This window comes from Ailuropoda melanoleuca, chromosome 20 (assembly GCF_002007445.2).
Source record: "Ailuropoda melanoleuca isolate Jingjing chromosome 20, ASM200744v2, whole genome shotgun sequence".
Taxonomy (NCBI): domain Eukaryota; kingdom Metazoa; phylum Chordata; class Mammalia; order Carnivora; family Ursidae; genus Ailuropoda; species Ailuropoda melanoleuca.
Genome location: NC_048237.1, coordinates 1394020 through 1406872, shown reverse-complemented (window position 1 = coordinate 1406872; position 12853 = coordinate 1394020). Strand labels below are relative to the sequence as shown.

General features: G+C 41.6%; 1 long non-coding RNA gene across 1 annotated transcript; it reads right to left on the bottom strand.

Moving 5' to 3' along the window:
- Nucleotides 1-5261: 5261 nt before the first annotated feature.
- Nucleotides 5262-12043, bottom strand: LOC117797270. The gene is made up of 4 exons (XR_004622215.1): nt 11093-12043; nt 8643-8946; nt 8117-8483; nt 5262-5454 (listed from the first exon to the last, which is right to left on the bottom strand). It is a non-coding gene; the product is annotated as an uncharacterized LOC117797270 (long non-coding RNA).
- Nucleotides 12044-12853: the final 810 nt, after the last annotated feature.

Here is a 12853-nt window from a genome sequence, read left to right as displayed (position 1 = left end):
CTGCTGTGCTGGGGTGAGGAGGAGTGGCTGATTTTATACTGTGGGAGTTGGGGGAAGTAAGGGAAAAGGGAGGTGTCCAGAAGGACTTCCATATACTAAAGACCCTCAGGATACCAGAGGCCTGGCTATTGTCAAGCTAAGGTTTGTTTTTCCCTCTAGCAAAGCATTCACATTAAGATAGTTGGAAGTTTCCCTGAGGAATGTCACACTTGACCCACCCAGGATTTGGGGGTGTGGGGGGGAGTTGCAGGGTGTCACCCCTTGCTTTTTCCTTAGCTTGCCTTCTGCTCCCTCGTCAATGGGAGAGATCAAGGAAAACTGAGTAACTTCCAGAAATGGCTCAAGCCATCACCTTAAACACCATCTTCAGGGGCGCCTGGGGGGCTCAGTCATTAAGCATCTGCCTTTAGCTCAGGGCGTGATCCCAGCATTCTGGGATCAAGCCCCACATCAGGCTCCTCTGCTGGGAGCCTGCTTCTTCCTCTCCCACTTCCCCTGCTTGTGTTCCCTCTCTCGACGGCTGTCTCTCTCTCTGCCAAATAAATAAATAAAAATCTTTTAAAAATTTTTTTAAAAATTAAAAAAATAAATAAACACCATCTTCAGCTAAAGACAAAAGAAAGATGTGGGGGGTGAGGGATATGCTAGTTATGGGAGGTTTTCAGGCAAAACACAGTAAACAAAGGGTATGGTGATTGTGCAGATTTAAGTTGCTACCTTCTCTATTGATAAGAGTTTCTAGAGCTTTATTCTGCTCCCTTTCAATAGAAATGTCAGTGCAGGATTAAAAAAAAAAATAGAGAAGTCCTCAACTCAGAACCCATGCCTAGTACGAGAAGGTGCAAACTCTGTCTATTAAACAGTTACACACAGACTTGCTCACTGACACCACACATAGTAAACAAAGGCTCTAACTGATGCGGGAAACAAAGGCAAAAGAAAAATGATTAAATTGCCTTACTGCCTACAGCCCACTGACAAGTCCTTGAAACAGACTGACCTTCCTGTAGGAACTCAGCTGCCTCCATGCTAATACTTTACTGAGGGCAAAAGGAAATCTTAGCCCAACTCCCAGGGTCCTGTAAGTCTATCTGAACATATAAAATTCTTTTGGAAACTTCCTTTATCTCTAATCCCAAGATATACATTGGCAGTCATCCCCACCCAAGCGCATGACCCACCATATACATCTGAAGGGTCTCATGACTAGGGTTTTACTAAACGGTAATAAATGACTTTTTCCTAACAATAGCTAATCCCCTCAAGGTCCTGGAAATCTTGCTTCCAAATTCCTTAGGGACTTACCCTATCCCTAACTCCCTCCCAACTTGAAAGTATACAATGGGCCACTCCTCATGATCCCAAGGCAGCTCTTTCTGCCCAAGGGTCCAGTCCCAGAGCTTTAATAAAACCACCTTTTTGCACCAAAGACATCTCAAGAATTCTTTCTTGGCCCTTGCCTTCGAGCCCTAATGTCTTTCCTACATCCCTAAATCCATCTCTGTGGTCCTTATGACTTATGGCATGTTGCCCAGTATAGTCTGGCTCTTCGTTCATGAGATGAGTCATAGCAAAGAATACAGGTGTTAAAAAGAAACCCGCATGGCCATAATGAGCCACTTAAGGCCACAAATCAGTAAACCAAGATTTAATAACTAACCTAACCGCAGTTCCAACCCCTCAGGAATGGACCTTTAACCAGCCAAGCTGGAATTTCCTAGAGGCAGTCTCCTGAAAGACTCCTCACCCCTCCGGGGAGGGGGGACAACTTTGCCTAGACACTGCATTCCTTGCTAATAAATTCTTTTTTTTTTTTTAATGCCTTCTCTCTGCCTTTAAAAACTCTTCCTTCCATGCAGCTCTGCAGAGCTCCCCTCTGCTTACTGGATAGAATGCTGCTCAATGCATGAATCATTTAATGAAGCCAATTAGATCTTCAATTTTATTTGGTTGAATTTTTTTTTTTTAACCACAGGTCAATTTTTTATTCCTACCATTATCATCATTATTTGGGGTTCAGTTTAGAAGGGTCTCAGGAATGTTTAGACTGTTTGTTTTTTGTTCTTTATGTAAACACTGAAAACATTCAGTGTTTAATGTGTTGAACCCTGTATATGTCTCAGGCTTTCTGGCCTAGTCACAAAAACTGGGCAGAATTAACTGTCCTTAAACACACACACACACACACACACGTGAGTGCATGCGTGTAAATCCTCTTTTCTTGCTCTCTGGCATTCTTCAGGGCATATTTCTTCTTCCTGAAAAATTATCCTCTGTTTGACTTTCAGAGCTGAGACAAACTTGAGAACCACACGTCAGACCCTTCATGTTCCGCCCGAGGCCACGGAGACCCACGAATCTCAGGAGTGACCCGAAGTCACGCAGTGGTACCCGCTGTGAGGGCATCAGAGGCTGTGCGATAGAGCCTGCCCTCACGGTCAACCCGGGACTCTGGCTCACACCCTTTCACCCTGTCAGGTGGCCCCCACTTCCTAGGCTGGGGCCGGTGGGCACCGCCAGCAGTGGTGCGGACTGAGTCACTGGCAGAGTTCGGGCCAGGAGGCCGGTGGCAGGGCCCTGCTGTGTGCCGGCAGCACAGAAGCAGGTGGCCGAGTCTGCAGGCTGGGATTCTGTGAGGGAAAGGAGCTCCGTTTGACGGTCTTATCAAAGGTGGCCCTCAGTCTTCCCATCTGCTTTTCACCCTCATTTTCACGAATGAGTAGCAACAAGACAAGGGCTCTTCCCAGATGTCGTCGGTACCGTGGGAAAAGCACCGGAGAGAAATCTGTAGAGTTACAGGTCAGCACGACCTTCTTGCCCTCCTGGATGCTCAGGGACTGCGGATTCTGTTCCAGCTTTTGGCAGCTTACCCCTAGGCAAAAACACTATGCCAGAAACAGGAGGCTTAGTCACTACACTGACACTCCTAAAAGTCATATTTTTGGGGGCGTGAGGGTGGCTCCGCCAGTTGAGCAGCCGACTCTTGATTTCGGCTCCCATCATGATCTCAGGGTTCTGGGATCAGGCCCTGCGCTCAGCTCAGAGCTCAGCGAGGAGTCTGCTTTAGGATTCTCTCTCTCTCCCTCTGCCCCTCCTCCCACTTGCTCACATGAGCGCGTGCGCTCTCTCGCTCTCTCGAATAAATAAATCTTAAAAAAAAAGTGTCTTATTTCCTTTCCACAACCCCAGATATAATGAAAGATGAAGCAGAATGGACCCCATCCTATGGGCTGGGTCCCTGGATCTCTTTGTCCTCATCACCAGAAAGCCTCCAACTCACAGTCCACTGGAAGACACAAAATTGCCAAAATAACTCCCAGGAACAGCTTCATTCTTCTCCCCAACTGTGGCCTGGTATGTGGGCTCAGTCTCCTGGATCAAAAAGCCATTCCCTTTAGTTTGGTGGGTGTCACTGGAGTTCTTCTGTGGGAGGAAGTTTCTGCTTCCTACCCAATCAGTGACAAGCTTTTTTAGCCCTTTACAGACACTCACTGATCTAATCCAACTTGAAAGTGAGCTTGTTTCAAATCTGAGAGAGGATCCAAATAGATAGGAAATACCGCCATCTTGTGTTCAGAAGGTTTTTTCAGTAACAAATGTGTTCAAGACCAGTGCTTCTCACCGTGTATACCAATTACCTGGGGATTTTGCTAAAATACAGATTCCTTTTCATTATGTCAGGGAGCAAGAATATCCCATTCCCTATAAGGTCCTTCTAGCCAGACTAAGAATCAAGCGGTCATGAGACAGATTAGTAAGAGAAAATCAAATCTGATGCCGTACTTATGGGGAATCCACGCAGACATGGAAATTCCAAGACAGGCAAAATGAGGTATGTATGTCATTCTCAACTAAGGAGAGGGGGTAGGGGTCTGGGACTTCAAAGGGAAGAAATTCACAGGAAGATGAAAAAGTATTTGGTAAGCAAATGTTTGCTGGATAACTCAGAGACAATGGGACATTGAGGACTTCTATCAGACTGGCTTTGTTAAGTTCCTCCATGTCTACCATACTTAGTTCATAGTATAATGCAGTTATTTACGGTGGTAGCTGTCTTTCTGGAGCAGGTCCTCTATCTAAATTCTTTTTAGGCAGTTGTTGGGGGGGGTGTAAAGAGCTTTTCCTGAATCTGCTGGGTTTTGATTGCCTTTTAACTTAAAATAATCTTCATGCCAAAGTGGCCCATCTTGGGGCAGCCAGCCCGTGGCCCCAAGAGTTAGGTCTCCAGTGGGATTGGATAGTCTATATATATATATTTTTTAAAGATTTTATTTATTTGACAGAGAGACACAGCGAGAGAGGGAACACAAGCAGGGCGAAGGACAGAGAGAGAAGCAGACTCCCTGCAGAGCAGGGAGCCTGACACAGGACTCGATCCCAGGACTGCAGGATTCGATCCCAGGACCCTGGGATCATGACCTGAGCTGAAGGCAGACACTTAACAACTGAGCCACCCAGATGCCCCTGGGTAGTCTATATTTCCAACAAGCTTTCTGGCAATGTCGATGGCACTACTTTAAGTAGTAGGACTAGACGAATGCTTGTCTCAGTCCGGAAAAGGGAATTTGCAGTATTTAGGTTTGATACAGGACAAATGATCACATTTCCCAAGGTCTCCATTCCACCACCCAAACTATTCTGTTGTTCCTACAACAGTTGCTGGAGGACGTCACCAGCCACAGATAATGGGGAGCCCAAGAGAGTGCGTGGCGGAATACTAGGGAACTTGCTCAGATCCAGGGAGGGAACCTTCTCTCTCCACCTCTCCTGACTTCCCCACAGGCAGGAAGATTATTGCTTTGACTTCAACAGGTCTTTCTTCTTGATCTCATTGGGATAGTGTAGTAAATATTCACTTTAAATCCAGCAGAAACTCAAATCAGGGAAGTTTCCTAGTTTATGCAGAACGGTGCTCCCTGAAAGGTCAATTATTTTTTAAAATACAGCAGTCCTCTGATTGCATATATCAGAATTTCTTTCTTTTCTTCTTTGTTAACACCAAGGTAGGTGTATTGTTGTCACATCCTCAAATACATTGAGGCCATTCTGTGGCCTAAATTATACAGGAATGGATCAATGGACAGACAGACAGGCAAATGAATTCATGGGAGAAAGAAAGAAGAGAATGGGCTAGGGTATGCTGAGAAATAAAGCTAGAAGGAGAGTTTGGGTCTAGAAAGCAGAAGATTTTGAATGCTTGAATTTGTTTATAGGTTATTTATTAGCAAAAAACCTACAGAGGCTTTTCAGCAAGTAAGTAATATTTAAAAAAATTCTATACATTCAACCTGGCTGCTTGTCCACAAGAGTAATTTGAAGAGAAGGGTTGATAGGCACTGTGGGTTGTGTTCCAGCCTCAAGTCGTCCCGGCTCTGAAACCCACTCTTGCCTTTAATCTCTGACTGAGCTTGGTTGGGCAAGCTGCTTAATGTCTTCAGGTACCAATTTCTTCATCTGCAAAACAGGAATAGCACCAGGATGTTATGAGGAGACGTGGATGGACTAATGTACATAAAACACTTTGTACATATGTCACGCACAGTAATGCAGCAAACGGGAACTATCACTCTAAGAAAGGGGATACAACGCGGGCTGCACGGCCACTCCTCTCACTGTGACCCATAGTGATTGAACTAGGGCTCACTGAACTTCAGAGGTAGGAGGGATTTTAGAGAATTTGCAGAAAATGATGGATTAGAGATACCTTAAATCGGATAAATGAAAAGAGAAAAATCACTACTCGTCCGTGTTAAGGAAGGATATACATTATCGATATCTCAGTGCATTACTTTCCAACCTTTGTACTATTCATAGTTTCACTATGTAGCAATACTAAGTAACAATCACACCAGTTCATATCTTGATAACCATTATAGATTCTCTTTATAATACCATTTGTTTGCTATATAATATTCCATTTGGGTGACTAAGCCTTTCCCTTCTTTTCCCCCAATATTTATTTATTTATTTATTTGAGAGAGAAAGAAAGAGCAGGGGGAGGAGCTTAGGTAGAGGGAAAGAGAATCCACAAGCTGACTTCTTGCTGAGCATGGAGCCCAACATGGGGCTCAATCCCAGGACCCTGATATCATGACCTGAGTGGAAATCAAGAGTCAGATGTTTAACCAACGGAGCCACCAGGCACCCCAAGCCCTTCCCTTTAAGATTAGACATTCTGGTTTTCAATTTTGGGGTAATATAAATAACTTCCCAAATATCTTTGTAAATAATTATTTTCATATGCATGGAGGGTTTTCCTAAAGACAAATTTTCCAGGGAAAAAATTACAAGGAAATTAATCTGTTTTTAGATTACTAAATCATGTTTTTTAATTACTTTCCAAAATAGCTTTAAAAGTAACTCTCCCACTAGTGCGTGTTTATTTCACAGAATCCTGCTCAAATTCTCTGTTCTTTAAATTGCCATTAAATTATTCCTACAACTCCGTAACGGTTTTTTTAAAGTTATTTGTATACATTTTTATGAATACCAGTGGGTTTAAACATTTTCCATGTGTTTTGAACCATATTATTTTTTTCTTGTGCAAACTCCCTCATCACATCTTCTATTTACATAGTTCGATATTAATGTTTTCCTTTCTATGCACATAAAATTATGCAGAGAAATTATTAATCTGTTGTCAGATTAGCAGCAAATTAACAGTAAACTGTGGTTTGAAGATAATTTTGGTCATTTTTACATATAATAAATTAGCTTTTAATATTTACGTAATCAAATCTTCTATTTTTTCCCTTGAGCTTTTCCATTGTTCTCAAGTTTAGGAAATTCTTCTCCCTTTAGTTTCTTAACATGCATTTGTATTTTTTACTAATAACTTTGGGATTTAATTACTTTAATCTCTCTGGAATTTATTTCATCGCGTGAGGTACTTCATTTATTTGTTCAACCAATATTTATTGATTGCCTACTGATTTTGCAACACTTTTGTTTTCAAATAGTCAACTTTGTGCTTGTCAAATTACAGTACTCTTGCCCCCAAGACAAAACATGTAATATCATGCATCATCTGGGAGCACTTTTATTACTGAAAAATTGAAGAATCGGTAAATTATTTACAAGATTATGTTGCACTAAAATTAATATGGATACATATTGCAGTAAAATAAAAATGATCTCTCCAAAATTTTAAAGTAAATATGAGACTGTTTGTACTTTCACCAGACTACTTTGGGGGACTGTGCCCTCACATCCAGATTTCAAGAAGGAAAACGTCATGTTTGGTCTCTGTAGGGATGCTTCAGGAGAAAGTATGAGAACCTCTGATCTGAACAACTGATACAAGATCATTTGAGGATAATCCTGTTCTTCCCCATTAATTTAGAATTCCTCTTTTGTTTTATTCAAACTCTTTCATATTCAAGTCCACTCCTTGTTTTTCCACTGTCTTTGTACTAGTTATTACTATTATTGGTATTGGTAATATTATTATTGGCTACCACATATAAACAGCTATCTATTTAAAGGGTAACATCTGAGTTAAGAAAAATATTCCCACAAATATAAGGGAATGATTAAAAAAGAAATAAAATGGTGACATAAAATCACTCATAAAACCATTAAAAGTTCAATTTCATAAAATTTGATAAATGTGAATGCTCAGATTATGGTATAATGTTAAGTGGAAGTAAGTCCCAATATCAGTCTGTGTGTTTCTAATCTTTAACAAGAGTTTAATGAAGAATGTATACCAGATATTAGCCATGATTTATCTGGATAATAGTGTTATGTTTGAACTTTCTACTTTATATATATTTTTGGTTTTCTTCCTATAATGTGGAGTTAATATTTTTATAATCAGAAAAAGTTAGTAAGTGCTATTATTAAAAGGTAAAAATCTTTCCATCAGGAAGAGTACTCCCTGACACTGACACCAGGATGTCCTTGGTAGACGAGAACTCTGAATGGTCCCCATAAAGTCAACCTTAAAGCCCAGATATTTAACTAAGTAATCACTAACTCCCCTTAAGTGTTCATTCCAAATATTCTGACACTTATTGGGTCATTTTGAAACTGACCTTCTTTAAGATCAGTTAGAATGTTTATATATATATTTTTTAAAGAATGTTTATATATTTAAGATGGAATACGGCAAAACCTCTGACTTGAAGGCTTGTGACAAAGGAAAAAGAGTGGGGCTTCCACCCCAGTCTTCGGTTTGGGGACAGGCTGCAGGTGCTTTTGTCGCACAGAAGTAGGTGGCTGAGTCCCCAGGATGGGTGGCTGTGTCTTGCAGGGAAAGATGTTTGTCCTTCTTATTCAATAGGACGGTGAGTCCTTGTTCTTGTTTCTGGACCACATTTGAAAGAGTGTAAATAAGCAAGTGGAGGCTTTTTCCAGGCTCTTGCTTGTACCAAAAGAAGTAGGTGGAGGCACTGTCTGTGTAAGCGCAGTTGATAACAAAGCTGTCTCCCTCCCAGACAGTCAGGAAAGAAGGTGCTGCTTCACCTCTTCTCTGCTCATCCCTGTGTAAAAAGAGAAGTCAGGCAAAATCGTCAGGTCATCACCCTCCAGAGTTTGCATTTCTTTTTTGCTGCAGCAACTTCAGGAAGTCTGGAAAAAACCAGTCTCCCTTTCAGACTTCTAATACTAAAATACCCTGTTCCCCAAAGTTTTCCGCTCACCGTCCAGCCGCAGCCACGAGAACAGGAACAGAGGTCCAATAAATGTCTTCATTGTATCTCCAGCTGGGATCTGCAATCTCCAGCCAGGAGAGCTGCTTCTATTACCAGGTTATCTCTTTCTTTCCTCCAAAGCACAGTGGTTTCTTCAACTGTCTACACAAGTGTCTGCTTCTGTCTTAGCTTACTCTTACAGGCAACCAGAAGGACCCTTTCATGTAACCTGCATCAGCAGAGATGCCTCGCCATCTTGTGGTTGGGTCCCCAACTGCTAAACCAGCTGGTCCGATCCTCTTTTCTCTTGTATCTGTGGGAGATGAACACACAAAACAGCAATAGGCTAAATAAAGTAAGTTCTGAGTGTGTCTCCAATCAGAAGTTATGTGGGGGGTGCCTGGGTGGCTCAGTCGTTAAGTGGCTGCCTTCGGCTCAGGGCGTGATCCCGGCGTTATGGGATCGAGCCCCACATCGGGCTCTTCTGCTATGAGCCTGCTTCTTCCTCTCCCACTCCCTCTGCTTGTGTTCCCTCTCTCGCTGCCTGTCTCTCTGTCAAAAAAATAAATAAAATCTTAAAAAAAAAAAAAGAAGTTATGTGGATTAGCAGAGCGCAAGCATAGTGAAAAGGTAGGGTTCAGAATTCCATTGCAACTTATCAGCACAGTACTGAGTCCTTTTAAATAAATTTGAAGAAGTTACATGTTTCCCACATTTTTTCAACAGGCTTAGTCTACTTAGAATCAGGAAAATGTCAACGGATAAACCCATAAAGAAGATGTGGTATATAGGGGTACCCGGGTGGCTCAGTCGGTTAATTGTCCCACTCTTGATTCTGGCTCAGGTCATGATCTCAGGGTTGTGGGATCAAGCCCCACATGGAGCTCTGTGCTCACCATGGAGTCTGCTTTCCCTCTTCCTCTGCTCCTCCCCCACTCTCTCTCTCTCTCTCAAATAAATAAAATCCTTAAAATAAAGAAGAAGATGTGGTATATATACTATACAATGGAATATCATTCACCCAGGAGATGGAAAGACATCCTGCCATTCGCTACATGGGTGGTACCTTGAGGGCATTATGCTAAGTGTAATGTGTCAGACAAAGACAAATGCTGCATGATATCACTCATATGTGGAATCTAAAAGAGCCAATTCATAAAAAGAGAGTTGAATGGTGCTTACCAGGAGCTGGTGGTTAAGGAATTGGGGAGATACTTAGGGTACTAACTTGCAACTAGTAGATAAATAAGTCCCGGGGAGCTAATAAACAGCATAGTGATTATAGTCAACAATACTGTATTATAAACTTCAAAATTGCTAAGAGGCTAAATCTTCATTGTACTCACCACAAAGAAAGAAATTATAATATTGTAACACCACAGAGGTATTAGTTAAGGCTACGGTGATAATCATATTGAAATATAACTATATCAAATCAAAACATCGTACACCTTAAACTTACACAATGTTATCTGTCAATTATGTCTCAATTTTTAAAAAACCTGATGGAAGAGATAAATACATTTTTATTAATTTTTTGAGTGTAGTTGACACACAGTGTTACGTTAGTTTCAGGTGTACAACATAGTGATTTGACTAGTTTAAAAATTATGCTACGCTCGCCGCAAGCATAGCTCCCGTCTGTCTCCATGCAGCGCCACTACAGTATCGTTGACTATATTCCCTGTGCTGTGCCTTTTATGCCGTGACTTCTTCATTCCATGACTGAGAGTCTGTATCTCCCTCTCCCCTCTGGCAACCACCAGTAAATACCTCTTGCATGCAGTCGCAAACTCAGTATTCACCAGCATAACCTTAAACCAGCTATGCTCCACCCTCACCTGAACCAGGGCAGTAGTCTTCTAAATGGTCTCCTTACTAGTTCTGCCCTCTACGACCTACTCACTACAGAGCAGCAGAAGAGACAGTACTGAAATATGAAGCAGATCATGTCGACGTGGAGCTTTTATTCAGTCAATGGCTCTGACATTATACTTAGAATAAAATCTATACTCCTTTCAAAGATCTGCAAGATCTGGCCCCAGACTACTTCTCCTATCTTATACTATCTTATCCTTCTGATCCTCACTCCCATTTTTGCCTAATTCTTTCTTATTCATCAAGTCTCAGATTCAAAACCATATTTTTACAAAAATTTGTACATGAATGTTCATAGAAGCATTATTCATCATAGCCCAATGGCAGAAATCACCCGAATGTCCATTAACTGACAAATGCATAAATAAAATGTGGCATATCTCTGTAACGGAATATCATTCAGCCTTAAAAAGGAATGAAATACTGAGACATGCTACAATGCAGATGAACCTGGAAAATAGGCTACAGTGAAATAAGGCAGACACAAAAGGACAAATATTGTGTGATTCATTCCTCTGATAGGAGGTACCTAGAACAGACAGATTACTTAATTATATGACACAACTCTGTATATTTCATACCTTGATTGTCTTCTACCCGCATACTTAAGTACTGAGGGCCATAGAACATGTCCAAGCCAGTTTTGTGCAGTTCCACATCCTACAGATGGGTGAGTGCACACAGTAGGCGGAAGCAATAGTCCTGGAAGCAATTCCTACACGAGAAATGGCAAGCAGAAACTTAACTATACGCAGAAATCACTGTAAATCACATAAAATCATATAAATATATCTCACTTAATGTAAACCAAATGTGTCCTCAGCTCAATCTCACCCCAGCCAGATTCCCAAAAATGTCTGAAGCCTCCAACACCACCTAAAACAAGGGAAAGACTGAAAGAGGGGTAGTTAGCACGGGAAAAGACTGGTTTTAACCAATTGCTGTTGAAATAGCTTATTTTTGAAATTTTCACATAAAGAAAATGTGACTGTATTACAGGACCCCTCCTAGAACTTGGCCTCCATCAGGTTTCATCGGGTCTTGGAAGCTCTTCCTGTCTTTGTGCCATAGTCTTGCCCCACACTTCCCCCATGAGCCGTTCCTACGAGCACGGACTGTGACCCTTCTGAAAGATAAATTAGATTAGAATACCTATTTAAAACCCTTCAAATGCTTCCCATTCCATATAGAACAACTTATGAACCTAACCATAATGGTATAAGGCCACATATGATTGGGCCCCCAGCTACCTTTTGACATATCACCTACCACTCTCCCCTCATTACCTTCTGGGAACATCAGCTCTCTTCCACAAATATACCAAATTTGCTTCTGCCTGATGGCCACTGTTGCATTTGAAAACTCTTCCTTCTCCCAGGTTTTAGCAATTTGTTTTTTGTCATTTTTGTCATTGAAGACAGTTCAAATGTCTTCACTCCAGAGAGCTCAAATGTCATCACTGCGATTCTCTTTTACATTACTTTGTTTTCTTTTCTTTTTTTTTTTAAGATTTTGTTTATTTATTAACAGAGAGAGAGACAGCAAGAGAGGGGACACAGGCAGGGGGAGTGGGAGAGGAAGAAGCAGGCTCCTAGCAGAGGAGCCTGATGTGGGGCTGGATCCCAGAATGCCGGGATCACGCCCTGAGCCGAAGGCAGATGCTTAACGACTAAGCCCCCCAGGCACCCCTACTTTGTTTTATTTTCTTAATGTCACTTATATTTTGAAGTCATTTATTCAATTGTTTCCTTGTCCTATCTCCCCACCGTAGAATAAAAATTCCATATGTACAGGAACCTTGTCTGTACTGTGGAATTAGATATGTTCAAGCTCCATACCAGTGCCTGTCGTATAACACAACAGAATAAATATTTGTTGGGTGAATGCACATTTGGATGAACTCCAAATGAAATAATTTCGACTACTTCTCTCTTAGAAGAAAGCAAATCCCCGGTGGCCTGGTAGGGCCTGGTAGGCCCAGTGTTGACTCATGGGATGACCCCGGTCTCATTTGTCTTCTGGCCTCTGCTGCCTGGGTCACTGAGACCTTCTGGGGGTGGCAGTGGGTGCTTCTGTAGAACTGAGGACAATAGGTGAGTCCTGACTTCATACATAGGGGACCTCAAACTAGCTTTTTCTTAGATGTCACTATTGAGAAATTGTCAAAATATGCTAATTCACTAACTTTTATGAAAACATCCTGCATATTTATCACTGTAAATAATTTGATTTGTAGGTTTCTGAGAAGGTAATTGGAGTGTAGGGCTTAAGAACATGGGATATGAAGTCAGATTGTTTCTCTTCCACGAGTGGGTCTGCCCATTAGGAACTTGGCTATTTAA